Raw genomic sequence first — 20,129 nt, forward strand, 5'->3', positions numbered from 1 at the left:
CAGGGTGCGCCGAGCCCCGCGCTGGGGCGGACGGGGAGGCTCCGCGCCTTCCCCGCGGGGAGCGAGCCGCGCCGAGCTGCCGGTTCGAGCCCGGCCGCCCGCAGCACCCTGAGCCTGGCTGTTCCTGCCCCGCCGCGGCGGTGGGAGACGCGAGGTGTGGCGGGGGGGAGTGTGGGGGCGCGAAGGGGCTGGGGAGGCGGCGGCGGGCCCGGGGCGGGCGGGTGGCGGCGGTGGCCGGACGCCCCTGCCAACTTTCTGAGGAGTTCGGGCAGCGCGTGTGCCGGGGGTGCCGCCCGCTTCCCCCCCCTCCTCCTACCGCCGCCCCGCCCGCGCTGCCGCTCCCGCCCTCCCGGGGCAACGGCGGCTTCGCGCGGCCGCGCCGGGAGCGCCAGCGTGGGGCGGTTGGCGGCCGCGCGCCCTTGCGCGGGGAGGCCGCGGCGTGTGCTCCTGAGGCGGCGGGGGAGGGGACCGGCAGTGAGGGGACGGGACACGGGCACCCCCGACACGTGTTGCCGCCCGGGGGCGTTCGTCCCACCCCCGCCTCCGGGTGGCCGGGGCTGGTGAAGCAGCAGGAGCCTCGTCTCAGCTGCTTCCCCCCACAAATAAGTCACCCCGGGTGTGTATCCACCCCCCGCCAAGCTCTGTGCGACATATTTCCCGACGGTGCCGCGAAAAAAAAAATAAGAAAAAAAGAAAAAAATAATGTTAATTCACCGGCTGGAGCTGGCAACCTTTTGCTGTACTTGTGTGCAAGGGTGGAGGAGAAGCCTGTGGAGTGAGTCATGGGTTTAAGAGGCCCTCTGGTTGTTTATGGCAAAAACAGGGGGTGGCTTATTCAACATGTGGGAAGTAAGTGTAATAGGAGTTGCTTAAATTCATAGTAGAAAGATAAACCAGAGGTACCCGTACGTATCACACATCCCCTGCCCCAGCTTGCTTTAAAAAGGAGGGGGAAGTAGTGTTGCTTTTTCCTGGAGGAGGACTTGTGGTCAGACTGTCATAACTAACTGCAGCAGTTATGCGTTTGTCAGCATTTCCATTAGAAGTGTAGTTTTTTCTGTAGTTTACAACTTGGTTATAAAAATATGTGCTGGATTGAAACTTGGTCGATGGCCTCTTCTCCAGAGACATCTTTTAAGTTAATTTTGAAATTATTCTGCTATGATGTGAAGTGGAAATCCGTGGAAAATACTAGCTTTTTTTTGTTTCTCTGAACTCGAAAACTTTGCTGCTTATGCACATGGATGCATTTACATCTGTTAGTCCAAAAAAACTTCCCTCCCCCCCAATTCATTATATTAGGGAAGAGTTCAGAGGCGTGGCCTCTTCAGGCATCGATCTTTGCGCATTAATTAGTGCAGCAGAGACTTTATGGAGATCCTTGCAAGGTCCCTGCTGCCTCGCATCAGGGCACCCACCTTCAGAAGTGACGTGGGGCACCGCGTGTCCACACTGCTCGGACCATCAAGTGCCAGGGCTGCTCGAACGCTGCGGGCAAGAAGCCGGTGTTAAAATGAAGGCTGAATATGTTAATTTTTCTCCGTGGGACTTTTTTTTTAACCACATCTATTCAGTTGCTGCTGCTGCTGAGACGGGGAACAAGCACAGTATTTAAGAGGTTTCGTTCATATACCTCTGTAAATGCACGGATCTGCGTCTTGTGAAACATGCCTGCCACCCAGTGGATGCAGCTGATCTTTATATACTCTATATTCTATACATTGACTACTTCTTTGCGCAACCCTGCCCTGTCGGTATGTTGGCAAAGCGCTCGGGAGTTGTAAAAATGCACGATGGTGCCGTCCCCGGGACGGGACCTGCAGCCGTCATTCACGGCCAGCTCAGGTCATGGACCATCACCCAAGTTCATCCACCAAGGGTGTAGCGGTGAGGTGATGTGAACAAGGCAGATGGTTATACCCAGAGGGAGGGGCAGTTTCATGCCTCAGGCAGCCGGAGAGTTGGATTTTGCAGCCCCTGCCTTCCCAGTGGGTTTTCTATGTAAACAGAAAAGTTTTCACACGTGGGCTGTTGGTTTTTCTGGGTGCCTGGCCTGAGTCCCTGGGATCTGGTTTGCAGTTATGCTGAACTTGTCCACCTGGAACAAAAGTCAGCGACTGTTTGCTCTCAACGTACAGAACATGTTTTGTAGGTCAAAGCCTGTTAGAAATACAAGGTTTGAGTGTTAAAATTGCTCGCTCAATGTTTGTAGATTTTTTTGTAATCTTTTCCTATCTTAGTTTTCCACCTTTAAATATATGTGGATAACAGTATCCTTTATCATACAGATTACTGTAGTAATGAGAATCATAGAAAAAAAAAGATAAAAGGAAGAATTTTCTCTGTGGTTTGAAAATGTGTTGTGATGCTCTAGAGAAAAAGGGCAGAAAGAGGAATCTGTATGTTAATTGTAGTAAAGCTACTATGGGGGAAAAAATGTGACCAGGTCAGTCACAATTTGAGATTGACCTTCATGGATATAAGCACTAGGAGATAGTTTTAATTACTACTGGCCACAAAGTTGTAATAATTCCTAAATTTGGCAGCATTAATCATGTTTTTAACACTGCTATTTGTGCGTAAATTCCTAGGTTTTCATTCCCTTAGGAAAAGGGCAGAAAAGCAGATAGGTAGTGTCCTCATGTTGCCATCCTTCATCAGCTGTTTCCTAAAGTAATGCCTGGGACTTTGCTGTTTGATCTCTGTTGAGGATAACCCATGGTGGTAGGTCATGGCTGTGGTCTCTGTTGCTGTGAAGATCTGTAGGATGGGTCAGGGAAAGGGCAAGGACTCTTGCTCATGTCCCAAGAAGCTGGTGCCATTGTATGATCAGCAGTGGGAATTGAGAAGAATGTGGACATGGCCTAGCAAACACCTAATGAAAATGCACAAAGTGCAGTTTGTCTTCAGATGTTTGACCGAATGTGGGTGGATTTTTCATGGGGGCTGCAAAAGGGACACCTCCAATATAACCGCTCCAGTCCTCATACCAGATTTCAAATCTGTCACCAAGAGCTGGAAGGGTGCTACAGCCTTCCACGTTTGCCAGAGATTTCCATAAACATTAAAAGACAGCATTTTCCCTGGTCTTCTTCTAAGACCAGCTGAACTATTTTGGCTGAGTTCTTCTAATCACATTCTACCTCTTTCTGCACCCCTCCCTCAGAGGCAACCTCTACAACACATGGAACAAAGTTTAGCCTGAGGCAGACTTTCTACTTGGAAAATTTCAACCCAAGCAGTCAAAGTCTGGCCAAGTTACAAGCAGCTGGAAGCAGCATCTTGCATTGGAAGTGTTCAGCAACTGCCTAATAGGCAGTGCTACAAGCTGCATCAACACTGTGTGTATGTTTATGTACAGGCAGATACGCTGCTGAGTTATACAATTAATTAATAGGTTACCCAGTTGCCCAACTGACACCCAGTTACTTGTGATTTTTTTAAAATAGAGAATGTAGCCTAGTACTCTTTGGTTAATTGCATGAATGCTTTTCCTTACGTTATTCATTGTTGTTTTCCTGGCTGAAAAATGGAAAACTTTAAAATGGAATCTTTGAAATAAATGACAAGCCAGGGCTTACTTGATCTGGATCTTTCAGAATGACTTAACAATTTTTAAAGACCAATTTACAGTAGAACTAGAGCAAATTGCTTCCCAGCGTTTTGAAGTGTAAAAAACCACATCTCCCAAATTCCTGAGCTATTCATGAACTGTTCTGTTGTAGCAGACTCACCCTATATTGTGTCCCTGATGTATCAATTGACTCTGCAGTGAAATGTTAGCTTAAAACAATTGTGCCATGGAGTCACTGTGGAATAAATACCACAAACTTTGGCAAAGTTGCTCCATAAATCTTTCTTAGCTTAGAGAGGAGCTTAGGCATGCCTTTCGTCTATGGAAATGCAGCTGTTTCTTGTGGGGTCCTCCAGAGTCTGGATCTTGGTGTAAAGCTGCTTGATATCATTATATTCACAGTTTTTGTGATTATATCTTATCATTACCAATAGATTACATATGGATTTGTGCGTGTGTGGAATCAGTCACTAGTACGGCGTACTCCACTTTTTAAAATGGTTAGCACCCATCAGAAGGCATTTTTCATGCAGACAGACACAAAGGAACCAGGAATGCGGTTACACCAGCAGGATAGGAGACTGTCTTCAAACTGGTAATCTGAAAGAAGGCTTAAGAATTTGTGTGGAGAATCATCTCAACAGGGGTTTTCATTGTAATGCCGTGACTGAAGTGTGTTCTTTGGCTGTATAGCAATATAAATATTGCACAGAAATAGGAAAATACGTGGCATTAGCAAGATCACGGGAATTCTGTGTCTGGTTTTGCTACTCACGTGTGAGGGAGGATGTGAAATATTAGTAAGAGTGCAGTGACAAAAGTGATCCAGGTTTGGAAACCAAGCTTCACAATTCAGGTGTGCAGAGTTTTTTTCAGCTCAGGGGAGACCAAGAGGGAAATGATTCCTGTATATATCGTTCGTACGTGTGAGGAAAATACATGAACATACTGAGACATTCAGTGGGAGCTGAAGTTAGGGATGTTGTATCTTGGAATAGTAAGTAGCAATGAGGGCAATAAAGCGTTCTGATGGATTTGCTGTTACTGGGAGTGTTTAAAGTGAGATGGGGTTTCCTTCTCAAAGATGTGCTTTGACTTGGTTTTGTGGAGGACATTTCCATTCAGTGTAGAAGGAGGAGGGACTGTGCTCTATTCACTTACATTCTTCCTTGGATTGAGAAAACAAGATTATTTGTAGTGCTTTCCGTGTATTGTAGCACATGTTGCTACTTGGACAAGATTATAACAAAATGTCATGCTTCAAAACTTGGCCAGTTTTGTCTTGGATCAGGAAGACCATTTTTTTCTTGGTGCCTAATTTAACTTCTGGGATTATGATTAATTATTGTATACACTTCTTCCTCCGGAGCAGCAAGATCTGGTGGCAGCTGGAGATAAGATATTGGGTACTCACCATCCTCACTTCTCTCTGTCAGTACAGAATCCCCTTAAATTCCCAGGTTGGTGTACCTTTGCTCAGGATACTGACAGCTATGTTCCGGGATAAAGAAATTTTCCCTGCCATTACACAGGCAAGGATGTTGCTCACTGTTGAGAAGTCAGCTGCTGAGGGTTCATGGTACCTGCAGTCCCGCTCTCCCCTTGGCCCCCTCTCTGTCCAGACATTAGAAACAGGGACCTGGGCACACATGCATGTGGCTTGGCAGTCACTAAACCAACAGAAGTTATGGCAGTTAAATACTTTTGTGACCTGAAATACGACTGACTGCTCAACTTAAGGTGAAGTATTACCTGCAGAGCTCCTTTTGGGGAAGCTTCACCATAAAGCTGAAAGTTTCATTTGGCCTGGGAGTCGCACTTGAGCCTAGATAGTTTTCAGATTATGTTTTTTATAATTCCATAGTTTGTTCTTTTTAATATAACAGGCAGATTCTTTTTCCCCTGGCATCTGAGCTAGAATAAATACACTTCAAGTGATAAGGTATTTCTTTCTGTAGAAAATGTATTTTATTGTACCTACTCTAGCATACATGGTGCGCAAAAGAATGCCAAGGACTGATGTTCAGTATTTCACACAGTGGTTTTGATTTGGGTTTTTTTAATTTACACTTTAAAATATCCTATGAAAGTTTTAAGGTAACAAATTGCACATTCTATGCAGGATGACACTAGTAGAAGTTTTCCTGTTGAGAAAAACTGAAACTCGAAGAGCCTAAGTTCTTGTAAATCAGTGTCTCTGGACTTCTCGAAAACACGCATATAATTATTTCCGCTTGCTTGGAAATAATTAAGCACTAAAGTACTCCTCTCAAACATGATTTCTAAACACACTTTCCTCTGGTGCCTCTTTGGGATGTGCATGCTTGAGAAAATAATGACAGTACAGCCTTCTAGGGTCTGACCCATACACCTATCGCTTCTTTCACTGGAGTTAATGATAATGCACTATTGATTTCTAGGAGATACGGGATCCAACTCATTAATAAAGTACAAATCAGATTGGATGTTTTCAGTTTTTCAGAGCTCTGGTTAGGTTCTTTAGTAAATTTATTCCCAGAAAATGGCAAAATCAAAGAATCAACTGTAAGTTTTGAATCCTATTTTCATGTTTTAGTAGTTAGATAAAACTCTGTTTGATATGGAGATGATAAAGAGCATCACCACATGATGTCTGTTTTGAAAGTGCAGTCACGGGTTGTAGCTTGCCACCTTGTGACATCTTACTGTGTTTGTAATGTTTAGTGAGTTTTACTCCCTTGCTGTATGTGAAATGAAACAGTGCTTTAGGCTGAGATTAAAATGTAAAGAATTGTTAGGAGACCTATGTCCATCTCAGGGGCATATGAAATTTGAACATAATACTACTAAATAGTTGAGCTATATAACTGATTGACTGTAAACCTAACAGCACAAATTGTGTTTGTGTAGGATAATTATGCACCCAGACAACCAAATTAACAACGGCTAGAAATAGTAGTAGGACTGTGTTCTCTGCCAGGTTTGGTTTCCCCCTTCACCAGAGCCAAATATAACTATAATTAGGATAGTCAAGAGTTAGATGTTTTTAGTGAATGTATTATTCTGTACCTGCTGTGTGTGTGCAAATTTCCCATATAGTCCCTAATCCAGCACATCTATGGCCACTGAAGACGGAATTTTGTCTGCTCCCTAGAATTAGTTTACTTTCCTTCTTTTATTTATTTGTGTATACAGAAATATCCTTTTTCTTGTTAAAACCTACTATTTCAGATTCACACATATACTCTAGGCAGTGCCAATATTCTGTTGTTTGTTTGTTTTTTTCCTCCATTAATAGAAGTGACGCTAAGTAGTTACAGTATCTGAAGTACCTGGTTATACAGGCATCAGTGAAATCTGATGAGATGTTTCCACTTGCTTGGCCTTGTTCTGCGACTCGTTTATGTGTCGTATATTCAGGCAGGAAACCGAGCACGCTCCAAGTCCTGGCAGAAGGTCCCTCCCGTGGTATCTGCTGCTGCAGCTTCTGTTTCAACATCTGCTGCTGCTTGGAGAGACGCTGCCACTGTGTCATTTCCAGTAGCTTGCGCATTAGGTGTGCATCGGATACTTTTGGGATGTGCTCAGGCTCTCTGGGGTGGACATGAGCTGGTGGCTGAGAAGTGGAACTGCTGATGGGCAAGCTGTAGGATTTTGCAACTTGCTGCAGACCTTCAGAGACCTTTCTCGGGCAAGGAGGGATTGAACAGCATCTTGGCATCTGTTTTCAGCTCTTTAATTTTGTTCAGAGGGGCAGTTCAATGAGAAATTGCAAGGCCTCTCAGTGTTGGTCAAGAGAATGACAGCAGGTGGGTTTGTTCTGAGGTAAACTGAAAGAGCCCTCTTTGTCGCCAGTTTAAAAAATTGAAGAGGTGAGGAGGTTATGCTACCCTGTGGCATAGAATTTGCTGTTTTTTTTTATGATAAATGACAGGGGAAGTGGTATTGTGGGTATAAGTACAGCAAGGCTAGTCAGAAAACGGATGGTGACAATACTTACCGTTTATATAATGCTGTAGGAACAGACTGATCTAACATGTGATAATAATGTGTTACCTGAGAACAATAAATCTCTAGGAAAAGAGTCCATAGTCCAACTGCATAGTCCAGTGCAGTTACAGAAACCTCAGTATTTTGGAGGAGATCAACTGATTTAAACACCAAAATGTGCTAACAGAGTAACTAAGGACAGATGACTTAATTAATTAATTAATGCATTAAAATATGTTTCCCCTTGAGCCCAAGGAAGACTTGTGCCAGCATTTGCCTTTTGTGTTTCCTTCTGGGAGAGGGGAATTACACCCAGATGTAATTGTGTGCAGAGAATAGGTCACCCAGCACCTGCTTACCTGCACTGAAGTAGTGCTGAGCTTTTTATTTATGTGTTTGGATATCTGTGTCCTCTATGCAGCTGTCTTTCGCTGGATGTTTTTTCAAGTGAAACTTTCATCTTGAGACATCCAAAACAGACCTTTAGGGTTTTTTTTAGGTTTTCCTAGTTGAACAAGTTTTATGTGTTAACAGGTTTAGTCTTTAGGGTTTGTAAAATATTTTTCTAAAGCTTTTTCAAATTCAGTTTTCAAATGTTAATATTACAGTGTAGTATAACTTTTCAGCCATTGCAGGTATAATATTTGAATGAATGAATTAATGAACTGGCCTCTGACCGTAAATGTACTGCAGCCAAGATGGTGAGAACCAGAAATATGCTTTTATATTATTGGCAAATGACCATTTGTGGAAATTTTCCAGGATACATCAATAGATGTTAAATAGTTTTAATGTCCTTGTGTTCAAATTTACTGGTATACTTTTATGATTATTATACTCTTTGGGGAGGGGAGGAGGTGACTGTGTCATTATGTATCTCATCTAAGGTTAGTTATTGCACATACATTACCTAAAGTCTGATCTAGCTACTCTACTTTGCCGGTTTGTAGTTTCTGGGGCGGTCTGAAACACAGGTCAGGCAGATGAATGCTCACAGCACATATTTGGGATGTTGGTTAAGAGGTCTCCATATGTTTTCTGTGGGAAAACCAATACCTTAACTTTGGTAAATGTTGTGGTTTATCCCTCTGAAATAAAAGCTGCATCAGAAATTGGGGGGTTTTAGTTTCTATTTAATTAATTGCTGCGTGATTAGCAGCAGGAGGGTCAAGTCATACATGAGGCTGCTACAATACAAGCTCCCTCATTGTCTTCACTAGTTAGGTGTTTCGTTTTTTTTCCTCTTTTTCCAAATCTAAGTACATTAGTGAACGAAAACTACTCATGTCATGTTTTACTGAAGAATTGGGTTTAAGTTTGGGTTTAAGTTTCCAGCTGTATATTTCAGTATCAGACTAAGCAATAGTCTTGTTAGAGGTGTTTCAATAGGCACAACTATTTGTGCAGGTGTGGTTTAAGGGACAAAAAGCATAATTGTGGTTCTTTTGTATAGCAACACATTCATGTTTGCAGAATGACTGCCTTTCAGCAGAGGAAGCTATTCTAAATGGGAAGTATTAGGAAAACCACTGAATTTGGATACAATGGCAAAGAAATGGTGCAGGTGGGTTGGACTAGGTGATCTCCAGGGGTCCCTTCCAACCCCAACCATTCTGTGATTCTATGAAACTGGAGGACTGACACGAGAATGTGGCTTTACGAACACTGTCACTGGTACTTTTCTGTATGTGTGCTTTCTTGTTCTTATCCAGCCAGCTTGTCCTTCATGTCCTTCAGTTTTTTAGTGAACTGAAGTAGAAATAAAAATCCTAAGGGTGCTTTTTCACCATTCTGGATAAAATCCTTTCTTGGGATTACTCGTTTTATCTGCCAGAAAAAATAAATTACTTACCACTTCCAGATAAGCAAAGGAGGAGATGACAATGGTACGTGAATTCTCACTGGAACATGGTCACAACTTGGGTGGCTTAAAACCAGATGTCTCCGTGCTTTTGTTCTGTGGAGCCACCACATCGTGAATGTTTTATGCCTGAAAAATAGAGAACAGACCTGGGAGTGAAAGGAAATAAGGTAAAACAAATTAGAAAGGGAAGGAAAAAGGAAGAATGTAGATCAAAGTAGTTTTCTTCTTCTGACTGTGAGAATATGAGCCAGGGAAACAAGACGTAGAAGAAACTGTGAATAGTCCTGCTGATAAAATCGTGATAATTTGAACTACTACAGAACAACTGGGAGCTAGATCATTGCTTACAGATGAACGTTGAGTTGAATTCATTACCTATAGTAAGAAATTTGAATTCTTGTAACCCAACTTAGTGTGTGGACATTTGTTTACTGAAGGATATTTTGGTGCCATTTTTAAGAACAAGGTGTTAGCTTTTACTGAATGTGACGAAAATGGACTCAAATCTGAATGTTGCTACCAAATGACATTGAAGAGCAATCATCTGGAGTTACAGCTTAGATTTCTTTCTCTTCCTCTCCCAAACATTGTGTTAAAGTGATGTAGTTTTGAGGAGATTAAGGGCATGAATCGTGGACAGGCAGTTTTTTCACCTGATTAATTATCAGATTTTCAAAGTGAGTGGTAGCCATCAGTGAAGCACCAGAGCTTTCCAAGAGCTCAAGATCTCCCAGTTCCTTTTGAACAATCTGGGCTTGCTTTCCAATGATTTGCAGAGAGCGAGGAAGGTACAAAAAGCCCCAAACAACTCTGTGGGGATTGTTGTTGGCTTGGGATTGGTGCTGGTGATCAGACTCAAAGGGAAAGTGATGGAGAAACTGAGGCAACAAGGCCTCATAAGTGGTGTGGGAGGAGAGAGTATATGAATGAGTAGCCTGCCACCAGCTCCATTTTTTCTCACTAGCAATGTTTGTTTTTTTTCAGAGGGTTTCAAGTCTCTATACCTTTGGTATGAAAGTGAATGGATGATGAGGAGACATCTTAATGAGACTTATAGAAGCACAGCCAGAAGAAGTGTATTTCTTCTCCCCTCAGAGAGATGATGTGGAGGAACAAGTGTTCAAAGTCGGGTTGGACACGGCTTTGAGCAATCTGATGTCCCTGCCCATTATGGGGTGTACACTAGATGATCTTCGAGGGTCCCCTCCAACCTAATCCATTCAATGATTCTGTGATGTTGGATGATGTTGTAGAGAGGAGCTTCATAACAAAATGAAACCTGAGTGCACCAATATGTATGTTCTTGTTTTTGTTTTATTCTTTCAGGTGTTCCTTGGGCTGACATTTGGCAATGTTTGCATAAAATTGAACTCTTACGGGTCCAAGTCAGGAGAGAGAGGGAAGGATTTTATCGTGTATTTTGATCTTTTCCATAAAACATGTCAGGGATGTTTTGAATACAGTATAAAATGAGGTAGTGAGTGGGGTCCTCTTATCCTTTCCCCTCATGGATTAAACCTCACCCAACACAAGTCTTCTCATCGCAAATTACTGGCATCCAAATCCCATTAGGAGAACTGAGTTTGCAGCGTTTTTTGACCTTTTTGGATATAGGGGAAAGGGGAATGACCTTGTGTTAGTAAGTGTCATTCCCTTTTTTTAAGACCTATGTGGTCACACCAGTAATGATGTTCTGCAAGGCACGAGGCTGACGAGCAAAGGGGTGAGAGCCTGGTTATAATTTTCTTTAGTGAAACAGAACTAGGAAGGAGAAGGCTCTATATTTATGCCTTATATTACACCACCCCCTGCCCCACTTTGAAGAATACAGAAGTGTGGAAGAAAACAATCCTTGAGCCAACACAGCTACTCAACGATTATATGCTGTTTTATACATTCTTCAGTTTTGTTTTGTCTGTGTAGGTTGAAAGAGCTTTGCTGTGCTAGCTTTGGCCAGCACATGTTCAGCCTCTGCTTTTCTGCCTATAAACATGAATTGTTCCCTGGGCATTAAAGAGCCAGGTTTCCTGTGGGTTTGTGTGCAGAGCATGGTTCTCCTTCCTCCCTGTTTCCCTCTCTGTACAGTGTCCAGCTGCCGTTTCACCTCAAAAATGCAAACGTGCATCTCCTGATGGTGCAGGTGGTATCTTTCCTGTTCGCTGTCTGGTGTTGCTAGTTGATGTTTAATGATACACCTGAATTTTGCAATGTGCTGTATCATTTTGTTGCATAATTCCTGTGCCTCCAGATCTGACTTCTGCCAGAATGGTGCACAAATTATATACTTGTATAGCTTTGAAAATGTTCACAAGGTAATGCAGTTTTCTTGAATACAATGAAGGGAAATTGGTATATTTTCAGAAAGTAAGTAGAAATAATGTACCTAACCCTCTTAAAATCACCTGAAACCACAACCTTCGGGTAGGTTATTTGGGATCTTGTGCGGAGGCCTGCTGCATGCGATTAAGGATTAGCAATAAAGGAATTAAAGGGTGCTTGTTTTTGGTAAGGGTGTTCATTTTCTCATAGAACAGAGAGTAGCAGGGATTTAGTTGCTCATAGCTTGTGCAAAGCTGTAAGCGCTCATATCCTAAAACCAACAGGCCTGAGGATGTGGGCAATTAATTAAAAAAAAAAAAAAACAAACACAACAAAAAACATTTTCTTTACTCTTTCTCCTTCCTGAGTAAGATCATTGACCAGTGTCTCAAGAAAAGCTGTTTTAATTGTTCTTATTCCAAATATTAAAATTAAATTAGTTTGATGTCACTCTTCAGTGGTGGTGGAAATAAAGGAAGATTTCTGTGACCACAATCAGGAGTAGCATATTTTTGTCTGATATGCAAAGCTGGAATAAATTTCTATTGTGTCTTGCTAGAAATGGGGAGCATTAAAAGTTCAATAAATAAAATTGGTTACAGAGAAGCAGAGGATGAAACACTCTGAATTTAGGTTACTGTCCTAGAATGTGAGCACTCTACCCTGCAGTTTAGGTCTCTGTCCCTTGATGGTAGAGGGAGTCAAAATCATTCAACTTGGGCTAGTGGGAAGTTTTCCAGAGCACAGGTATCTTTAAAGCTGATGGACCCTCAGTAAATGCAGGACAAAATGGGCTATAAGGTTAAACATATATACTGTAATGCTATATTGACAATATTAGACTAAAATAAGAAACCTAAGTGTATATATAGTACTTTGAATGGAGCACTGACAATATTAAGTCTTTATGACAAGTGATTTGAGGAGAATATTGAGCTCCCTCCATTAAAGAATGACTTCTGCTAGGGGAAAGCAAGAGGAAAATCACATCTGTGAAACCGTGCCTGCCATAATGTCTTCCCATTCTCTTAGCTTCTGGTTCCCAATTTTGTTTTCGGGGCTCCCTAAGCCACAGAATCAAGAAAGATGATTCCTGGGAGGCTTTTGGAAAATGCATTGTACTAGCAGCAATTCTTGCTGGAACGGAGCCTCCCTGTGTGTGTGTGTGTGTGTGTGTGGTATTCTCTAGGATGTGACTGACTGCCACACCTCATTTTTATGGGCAATTGGCAATTGTAGAGGGGATGGTTTGGTTTCTTGGGGTGATCCACAGGATTGTAATCTTACAGAACTTGCTGGCAGGACTGCTCATCTGGCTGAAGATCAGTGCATAGATGTAAGATATAGATGTAAGTTCATGCAACTTGGAAAGCAGCTGAGAGATCAAAATGTTGGTCTTCCAGTGGAGAGTTCACCTTTCCTGCACCCCCAAGCCCCCGACACCCCTCCTTTCTGTGTCCTGCAGTCTATTTATTTTTTACATTCTCTTCTCCATGATTTTTGTATTCACCAATTGGTTAATGTAGCACGTATTTGGATAGGCAAGGCTGCTACTAAAACTATTGATTGCTTCCTGTACAAGCAAGTTACTGGGTCATGTTTGTAGCTAACTGTTCTTTAATAGCCAGTTCTCCATCTGAATGAGTTGTGATGGAAAATGGATTTATTCACATGAGCTGACTTTTTTTCACGACTTTTTTTCTCCTATCTCTACAAGATAGCAATTTTAAATTTTCCCATTAATTAGAGCAGCTGGAAGAGCAGTAATGAACATCTTTTGTGTTCACATCCTGAGCAGTGCAGAAATATTCTTGCATTCTTATAAGCATCTAAAGTATTTGTGGAACTCTAGCTCAACATTTTTCTAAAAATGATGTCTGTCTGGATTTCCTTCAATTCCATAAATTTGGCCTGCATCCGTATAGGGACTCAGCACAAGTGTGCGAGGTAGCCCATATGGCCTGCCTAGGGTGGTGGGATTGAAAGGACAACAAAAATTCGGAGAAGCAGTTTTTCATCTGACTGGGGCAGTGGAAAACCTTGCAGCGACCACCCCAAGATGTGCATTTGCTAGATACTCTTTGTTATGGTCTAAAACACAAACGTGAATAAATAATTCCCTGGTACTTCTTCAAGCTATCAACAACAATTTCCTGTAGCGCGGCTGACTTTCTGAGGCTGCGCACTCTCCACAACCTAACTCCCTAGCCTTAAAAAAAATAAAACTAAGCAGCTGCAAAAGTACAACTTTGGGTCCAGAATTGTCCAGCTAAGGGCGGTGCCTGGCTGTTCTCCCTCAGGAGAGGGTTTGATGAGGAACATTATGATCCCTGCTCTTACCCTCTTGCTCTGTACAAAGGCCAAACAATAATAGTAATTCTGACACTGCTGTGCTGCAACTTCTGTGCGTATCTGTGCGCCTGTCTCTGGCCGTACCAAATACTTTGTCTGTGATTAATAGCATTCCTTGCATAGAAACTTTTACAAATCTCAGCTTCATTCTTGATTTGATTTTTATACTGATAAATACAGACATAAAAAATCAAGCATGAACACTGGGTATTTTTATTTTCTTTTCCCCAGTATGTGTTTATTATTCATGAATGTGTTGCAACATGCAAAAATGTAATGAGTGACTCACAGAATGAGAAGAGGAAAAATATAGTTATAGCTTTTTGATGAGGATTCCTCAGTAGACTACAGGGTGTCCCAGATAAGAAACCACTGTTTGACTACATAACAACCACCCAGTCCTTGCTTTTATGTTCCTTTGTGTATTTGCAATATAGTTTCACTTGGTATATATTTCTATTCATTCATTTGCCTGGTTGTTTGGGGTTTTTTCCTATATTATATCATGGATGGCAAAATTCCAACATTTAAAAACAAACCCAACGTGTATGTGTTTACAAATAATTCTGAGTTTTTAAAATTTGTGTGTGTGCATTAGAAAGGAAAACAGCAAAGCCTAATTTTACTGCTACTGACTCAGTAATATCTCTAATAGTTTCAGATTGAGCTTGTATTCTTAAAAATAATCCTTGCAAGGACTCCAGAGCAGATATAACCATCCTGTTAAAGCAACAGAGCTCTAAGGAGTATAATAGTGAGGAATCTGAAGCTCACCTTGTGAGATGATGTCCAGCACCAATATACTTCAAGAATCAAGATTGACTTTCTTTCTGGAAAGACAGTTTCTTATTCCTGGAAAATCTAACCTTTTATTTTAAATATATGTTTTTAAATGTGAACAGTATTTATCAATTTCACTTCATGCTGAGTATGCCCTCACCTTTGTGTCTTTCTTGCACAATAGCAGGAAACCCATATTTGCTTACAAGCTTTAAGTGCAAATCCATAAAAATAGCTGGGTGACCTAGTCCCTGTCTTTCAAACCAGCTGTATACTGAGCTGATCATTTCCCTTGGAAAGATGTGGATCTAGTGTAATCTTATTACAATCAGGATTGTATAGCATTGTACGAAACTGAAGTATATTTTTAAAGAATTTTCAGGGCTGGTACACACAGTGTGAGAATTTGGGATAAAAACATCATATTGCTATGCCCTTGCTGGTTCTCTTGGGATACGCAGTAATTATTACCATAAAAAAATGAGGTCATTTTGGTTTTGTTTGTTGCAAATATGTTGTAATGAGGTGTTCTGTACATAAATAGCATTGCTGTTACAGTGCATGGCTATACTTGGGCATTAATTAGAACCACACTATCTTCTGCCTTGTTTCAGAAACTGTTTGTCTTTTCAAGCAATAAGCTCTTCTCGCTAATAATAATAATAAAAATAATAAATCCAATTAGTTACCCATTTGTTGATATACATTCCCTGTTTGCTTCCCAGTCTTCCCATTAGTTGCTTTACTTGTTGAAGGGCCTGTGCTGAAACAGGTTCTAGACGGTATTTAAAGATGTAAAGGACATTGCCCTTTTTGCATTGGTGTAGTGATCTCGAATGAAGGACTGAAGCAGCAATTTATAAAGTGAGTTGGGTTTCAGGATGCAGGAGCCTTAACTGCTTGTCCAAATGTGGGTAGTGATAACATTAGGTGAGGCAGGATGATTTCTCCTGTCTGTCACCTGAGAAAACCAGGTAATGTTGCCTCTGATTTACAAACATTTGCAGATCATGGTTTAATTCTGTTCTGTGATTTTTTGGGGGGGGGATATAAAGCCTGCTGACAGAAGTAGTATCAGCTATGAATTTGTTCTGTCTTTATTTTGAGTTCTTTGCGTGACTGCCTCAGAGCTGTGGGTTTACAAGTGTAACTTCTGTCGCACCTACTGGCAGGTGTATTTATAGGATGTTTAATGGCTTTAAGTGCATTTTCCGAAACAAACAGGCAAGTAACATGCCGGAGGGAGGGTGGAACAGAGCTAGCTCAGGTCTGAGAGCTGTGGCTTAAGCAGCATCTTTGTCCCTTCTCTCTCCCTGCAGCATCCCCCAGCTAACATGCCTCAAGCTTTTTTTCAGGTAATGTGCAATCATGTGAGGAGTGAAAATTTACATTATTGCTGGGCCAGTCTAGCAGATCGTTACCACCCACAGAGAGAGGTCCTATGGCCTTTGCTGGCAGTGCTCATCACAGCCTTTCTGAGCTGATTCAGTGGTGGCCAATGCCCCATACCAACCCCGATCAGCTTTCTGCCAACTTAATGCATTTAATGGGATCAGCACAAAGTTTAACAGGTACCACACAGACCAGAACCGGTACAAACAGAGGATGGGGAGAGAAAAGCTTGGTCAAGGTTGTTAGAGAATTGTCAGAGAGAAGCTGGAGCCTGTAGCTTCTGGCTGAGTGTGGATCAGGGGTTATCCTGTGTCAGAGCTGTATTTACCACCTGGATTTTTGCAATTCTTTCCCTGTGAAGACAGCTTGTCAGTAAAAAGGAGGATATAACCACATCTTAAGCCATTCTCAGAAATACTGAGAAGCATACTTCTCAGCAGAGGCAAACCCATAACAAAAGGAGGAAGGAAGGAACTTAAAAGAGCAAGGAAAAGTGACTACATAAGTAGATTTTTCCTAGAGGCTTGTCGTCTCTGGGATGTGACCTAGGAATACCTTAGAGGTGATCCAAGAAGAGTTTCTGCAAGGCTGTTCAAGGTCAGGGGCTTGTAGCTGTGTGGGATGTTGCTGTGCTGCTGGCAGAGGCAGCCACCTTGCCAAATCTGCCTTCACTAGGAAACACTGGAGGCAAACTTGGAAGCGTAAAATGGATGAGCTTAAAGCTGCCTGGTGCTCAGCTGTTAATCCATTTCATTTCAGACACCTCTCTTGCCCCTTCTGCTAGCAAGGCGTAATTTCTGGAGGCTTGGGAGTTTCCTGACCACAGACTTGCGAAATACTCTCTTGTGTATTTTGAAATAAGACAACATTTATTATCTGAAGGATTCCAATTACATGCAGGACAGCCAGATACCTTCCCTCCCAGCCTTTGAAAAGAGCAGTGGCCTGTTCATATGTGCTTTGTTTACTACCACCTTTCTTTTCCTACAATTCAGCTGAAGTTCAGAAGACCGTCACAGTGAATAAGTAGACTATTTTATCTCAAATTCATTGTGTTGTATATTTAGCCTATACTCAGTGTGCAGTAAAACATTACTGAACCAGACCTTTAAATTGCTTTAAATAGCTACGTGGACTGCACTCCAGGTATCTGAAACCCTGGGATCCATGCTTTTCCTTTGAGATGCTTTTTTACTGAAATCTTTGAAAATGCAAGAGGTTTCCAGATTGCAAGCAATAATCTTAAAAATATCAGAAATTGATCATCTTAATTTGTGATTAAGTTGTTGAATAACAGTGATGAAAACTTTACCTAATGTCCTGTAGCAGAGACCTCCTCTGGGGATAGGAGTAAATTAACTTTATCATCTCCTGATGCAATTCCTCTAATGTGTAAATATTTACAGCATTACGTATTTGGCAGTGTAGAAACCCGCAGTAGTTTCAGTCTGTGTTTTATGTGATACCTACTACAAGGGAGCTGCCAGTCCACCAATCCAAAGTACTGGGACAATAACACCATGGTAGATACATTAAAATGTTGTAGCAGTGCTGCTGCTGTTGCTTGGAGAGGAGAAAGGAAGGTGCAGGAGTTTGTGTGCTAACTCAAGACTTGGGTGAAGGCTGATTCAAGTGTTGTCCTCCCATACGCATACAGCATGGTCTGGGGCACGTCCATTGCTCACATGTCTTCCATGCCAAGTTTGTGAATGGGATTATGAGGATTTCCTTCCTACAGGGATGCCCAAGATTAAATATGTTGTGAAGCTTGAGGTGCTGGGATCCTATAAAACCAAATATGAAATGGAAGTTCTTTAAATCAGATTTTTATCCAGCGTTGAGCCGGAATTTGATGGGGCTCCGAGCCTGTGCAAGTTGATGGTATAAGCCTGAGCTGAGAGCAGGGTGGTGAGATCTCCTCTTGCAATAGTGGAGTTACAGCATCTTGAGCTGCTTTAGAGATGACACCATGGGGTCCCATGTAAATGGGGGCTTGCTAGGCTTCTGTTGTGGTGACCTTCTGTTAAATAGAACAGCAAAATAAAAAACAAGGAGCTTTTAAATCTAAAGTTTCTCCTCCCTTTCCTTCATCCAAATAACATTTTCTCCTCTCCAACCTCCACCCAAAAATGAAAGCTGAAAACATTCATAAACCTCCTTTAGGCCCATTTTTATGAGGCTAACGTATATCCATCTTTCATGTAGAGCAGCATACCTCCAGAGTGCATCTCTGTGGTGTGTCCCTACACAGCTTCAGAGCCTCATGCCATGCCTTGTGCAGGCAGGCTGCCCTGGTCCCCTCCTCTGCCTCCTGGGGAAGCATCCCATCCCATCCTATCCCATCCCACTCTTGCAGACCTGTAGCTTTCAAAAACCACTCAAGAAGGAGGGACAGCAATTACCAAACCAGGGGTGTGAAAAGAGGAGTGGCTTCCTTGAGCTCACACTCTGCTCCCCTCAGGGTGTAATTTGGCACATGTTTCTCTGGGAGCAGGGGCCAACAGCAATGTGAAAATTGTAGGATGCATTATTTATTTATTTGTGCAGGCTTAACTCTTCTGCTAGTGGGTTCCACCTCTGCCGTGCTGTGCGGCTGCACAAATATTTGTGCTGGGAAGCAGCGAGGGGAATAGCTCGGTGCAATGAATATGCAGCCAGGATGGAGCAGAGGGCTAAAGCTGTTTAAATTGGCTTAAGTTGTGCTGTTGGTCAGTGTCTAGCTATGTCTTTTGGGCAACTGATTATCTAAGTTTCATAGAGATACTCATCCCAGCAGTGGGCTAGGTCACTTCTTCTTCAAGTCAAAATTATAATTAGCAAGAAACCCGATACAGTTCCAGGGATGAACATCCACCTGCATTCTGTCTCACTAAATATGTTTACATTTTACATATGCTTTTAAAAAAATACTGCTTCCAGATTTAGCTTAGAAACTTGGAAATGTTTGCATAGCTTGTGCTCATATATCACTACAAAATGATTTTTCAATTTAGTTGATTTCCTGGATAAGACTGTGTTGTTTTTTTTCCTCTGTTAAACATGACTGTTAGAGTTTCTTTAATAATTAAAATAGCAATGTCCCTGTACAAATGTTACAGTCTCCTTGTAACCGCTGTGCACCTAGGTCAGACTTCTTCCCACAGCACTCCGTGATTTCCAAAGAGTTTTGCAGCACAAGAAACAATTATAGAATAAAATCATAGAATCGTTTGTGTTGAAAGAGACCCTCAGGATCATTGAGTCCAACCATAACCTAACTCTAGCACAAACCACGTCCCTAAGAACCTCGTCTAAACGTCTTTTAAACACCTCCAGGGATGGTGACTCCACCACTTCCCTGGTTAGCCTGTTCCAATTACTTTTAGATGTAAGACTGGATTAGAATTAAGTTGTTGGACAGAGGGAAAATGCTTCTGTTGTGAGTGGTGGAAAACATATAGTGACTAAAATAACATCATGGTGTTTCCTCCACGTGGTCTTTTTTCAACCGAGAAATACAAATTAGGACATTTTGATAAAAGCTGTAGCAAAATTACTTCATCAGTGACTGAATTGATACCTTTAGTTAGTAAGTCATAAAAAACATTCTGCTGCTGCTTTTCTTCAGATGTTCCACTAAAGCAGACTGCAAAATAGCATGATAAAATACATCTAATAAAATCATACCTGGACAACTGCTCTTTAAGCAATAAACTGGGAGCCAGTTTTGCCTTTGAGTGCTATGCAGGTATCATAGGGACTGAATTAATTGGAAGTAAAACCAAAATTTTCTTCTCGGTTATTAAACATAACCAGTAGTTGGAGATATTAATGTCCATAAAACACTGAGTTGTGCTCAGCGAACCACTTGTGGGGCTACTGTTTAATTATTACTGAGGG

At 41.9% G+C, this 20,129-nt stretch overlaps 1 protein-coding gene across 3 annotated transcripts in view; it reads left to right on the forward strand.

Moving 5' to 3' along the window:
- ELF1 (E74 like ETS transcription factor 1) overlaps window positions 1-20,129 on the forward strand; it is a 90,423-nt gene that overhangs the window by 173 nt on the left and 70,121 nt on the right. Inside the window, exon 1 of one of the 3 annotated variants that reach the window (XM_065054734.1) lies at window positions 5-154. The exons of the other annotated variants lie outside the window; for them this stretch is intronic. The gene's annotated coding sequence lies outside the window, so the exon portion shown is untranslated. Of the gene's footprint in view, window positions 1-4; window positions 155-20,129 lie in introns of those variants that run through there. 3 annotated transcript variants of the gene reach the window in all.

The sequence above is a fragment of the Columba livia genome, chromosome 1, assembly GCF_036013475.1.
Source record: "Columba livia isolate bColLiv1 breed racing homer chromosome 1, bColLiv1.pat.W.v2, whole genome shotgun sequence".
NCBI lineage: Eukaryota > Metazoa > Chordata > Aves > Columbiformes > Columbidae > Columba > Columba livia.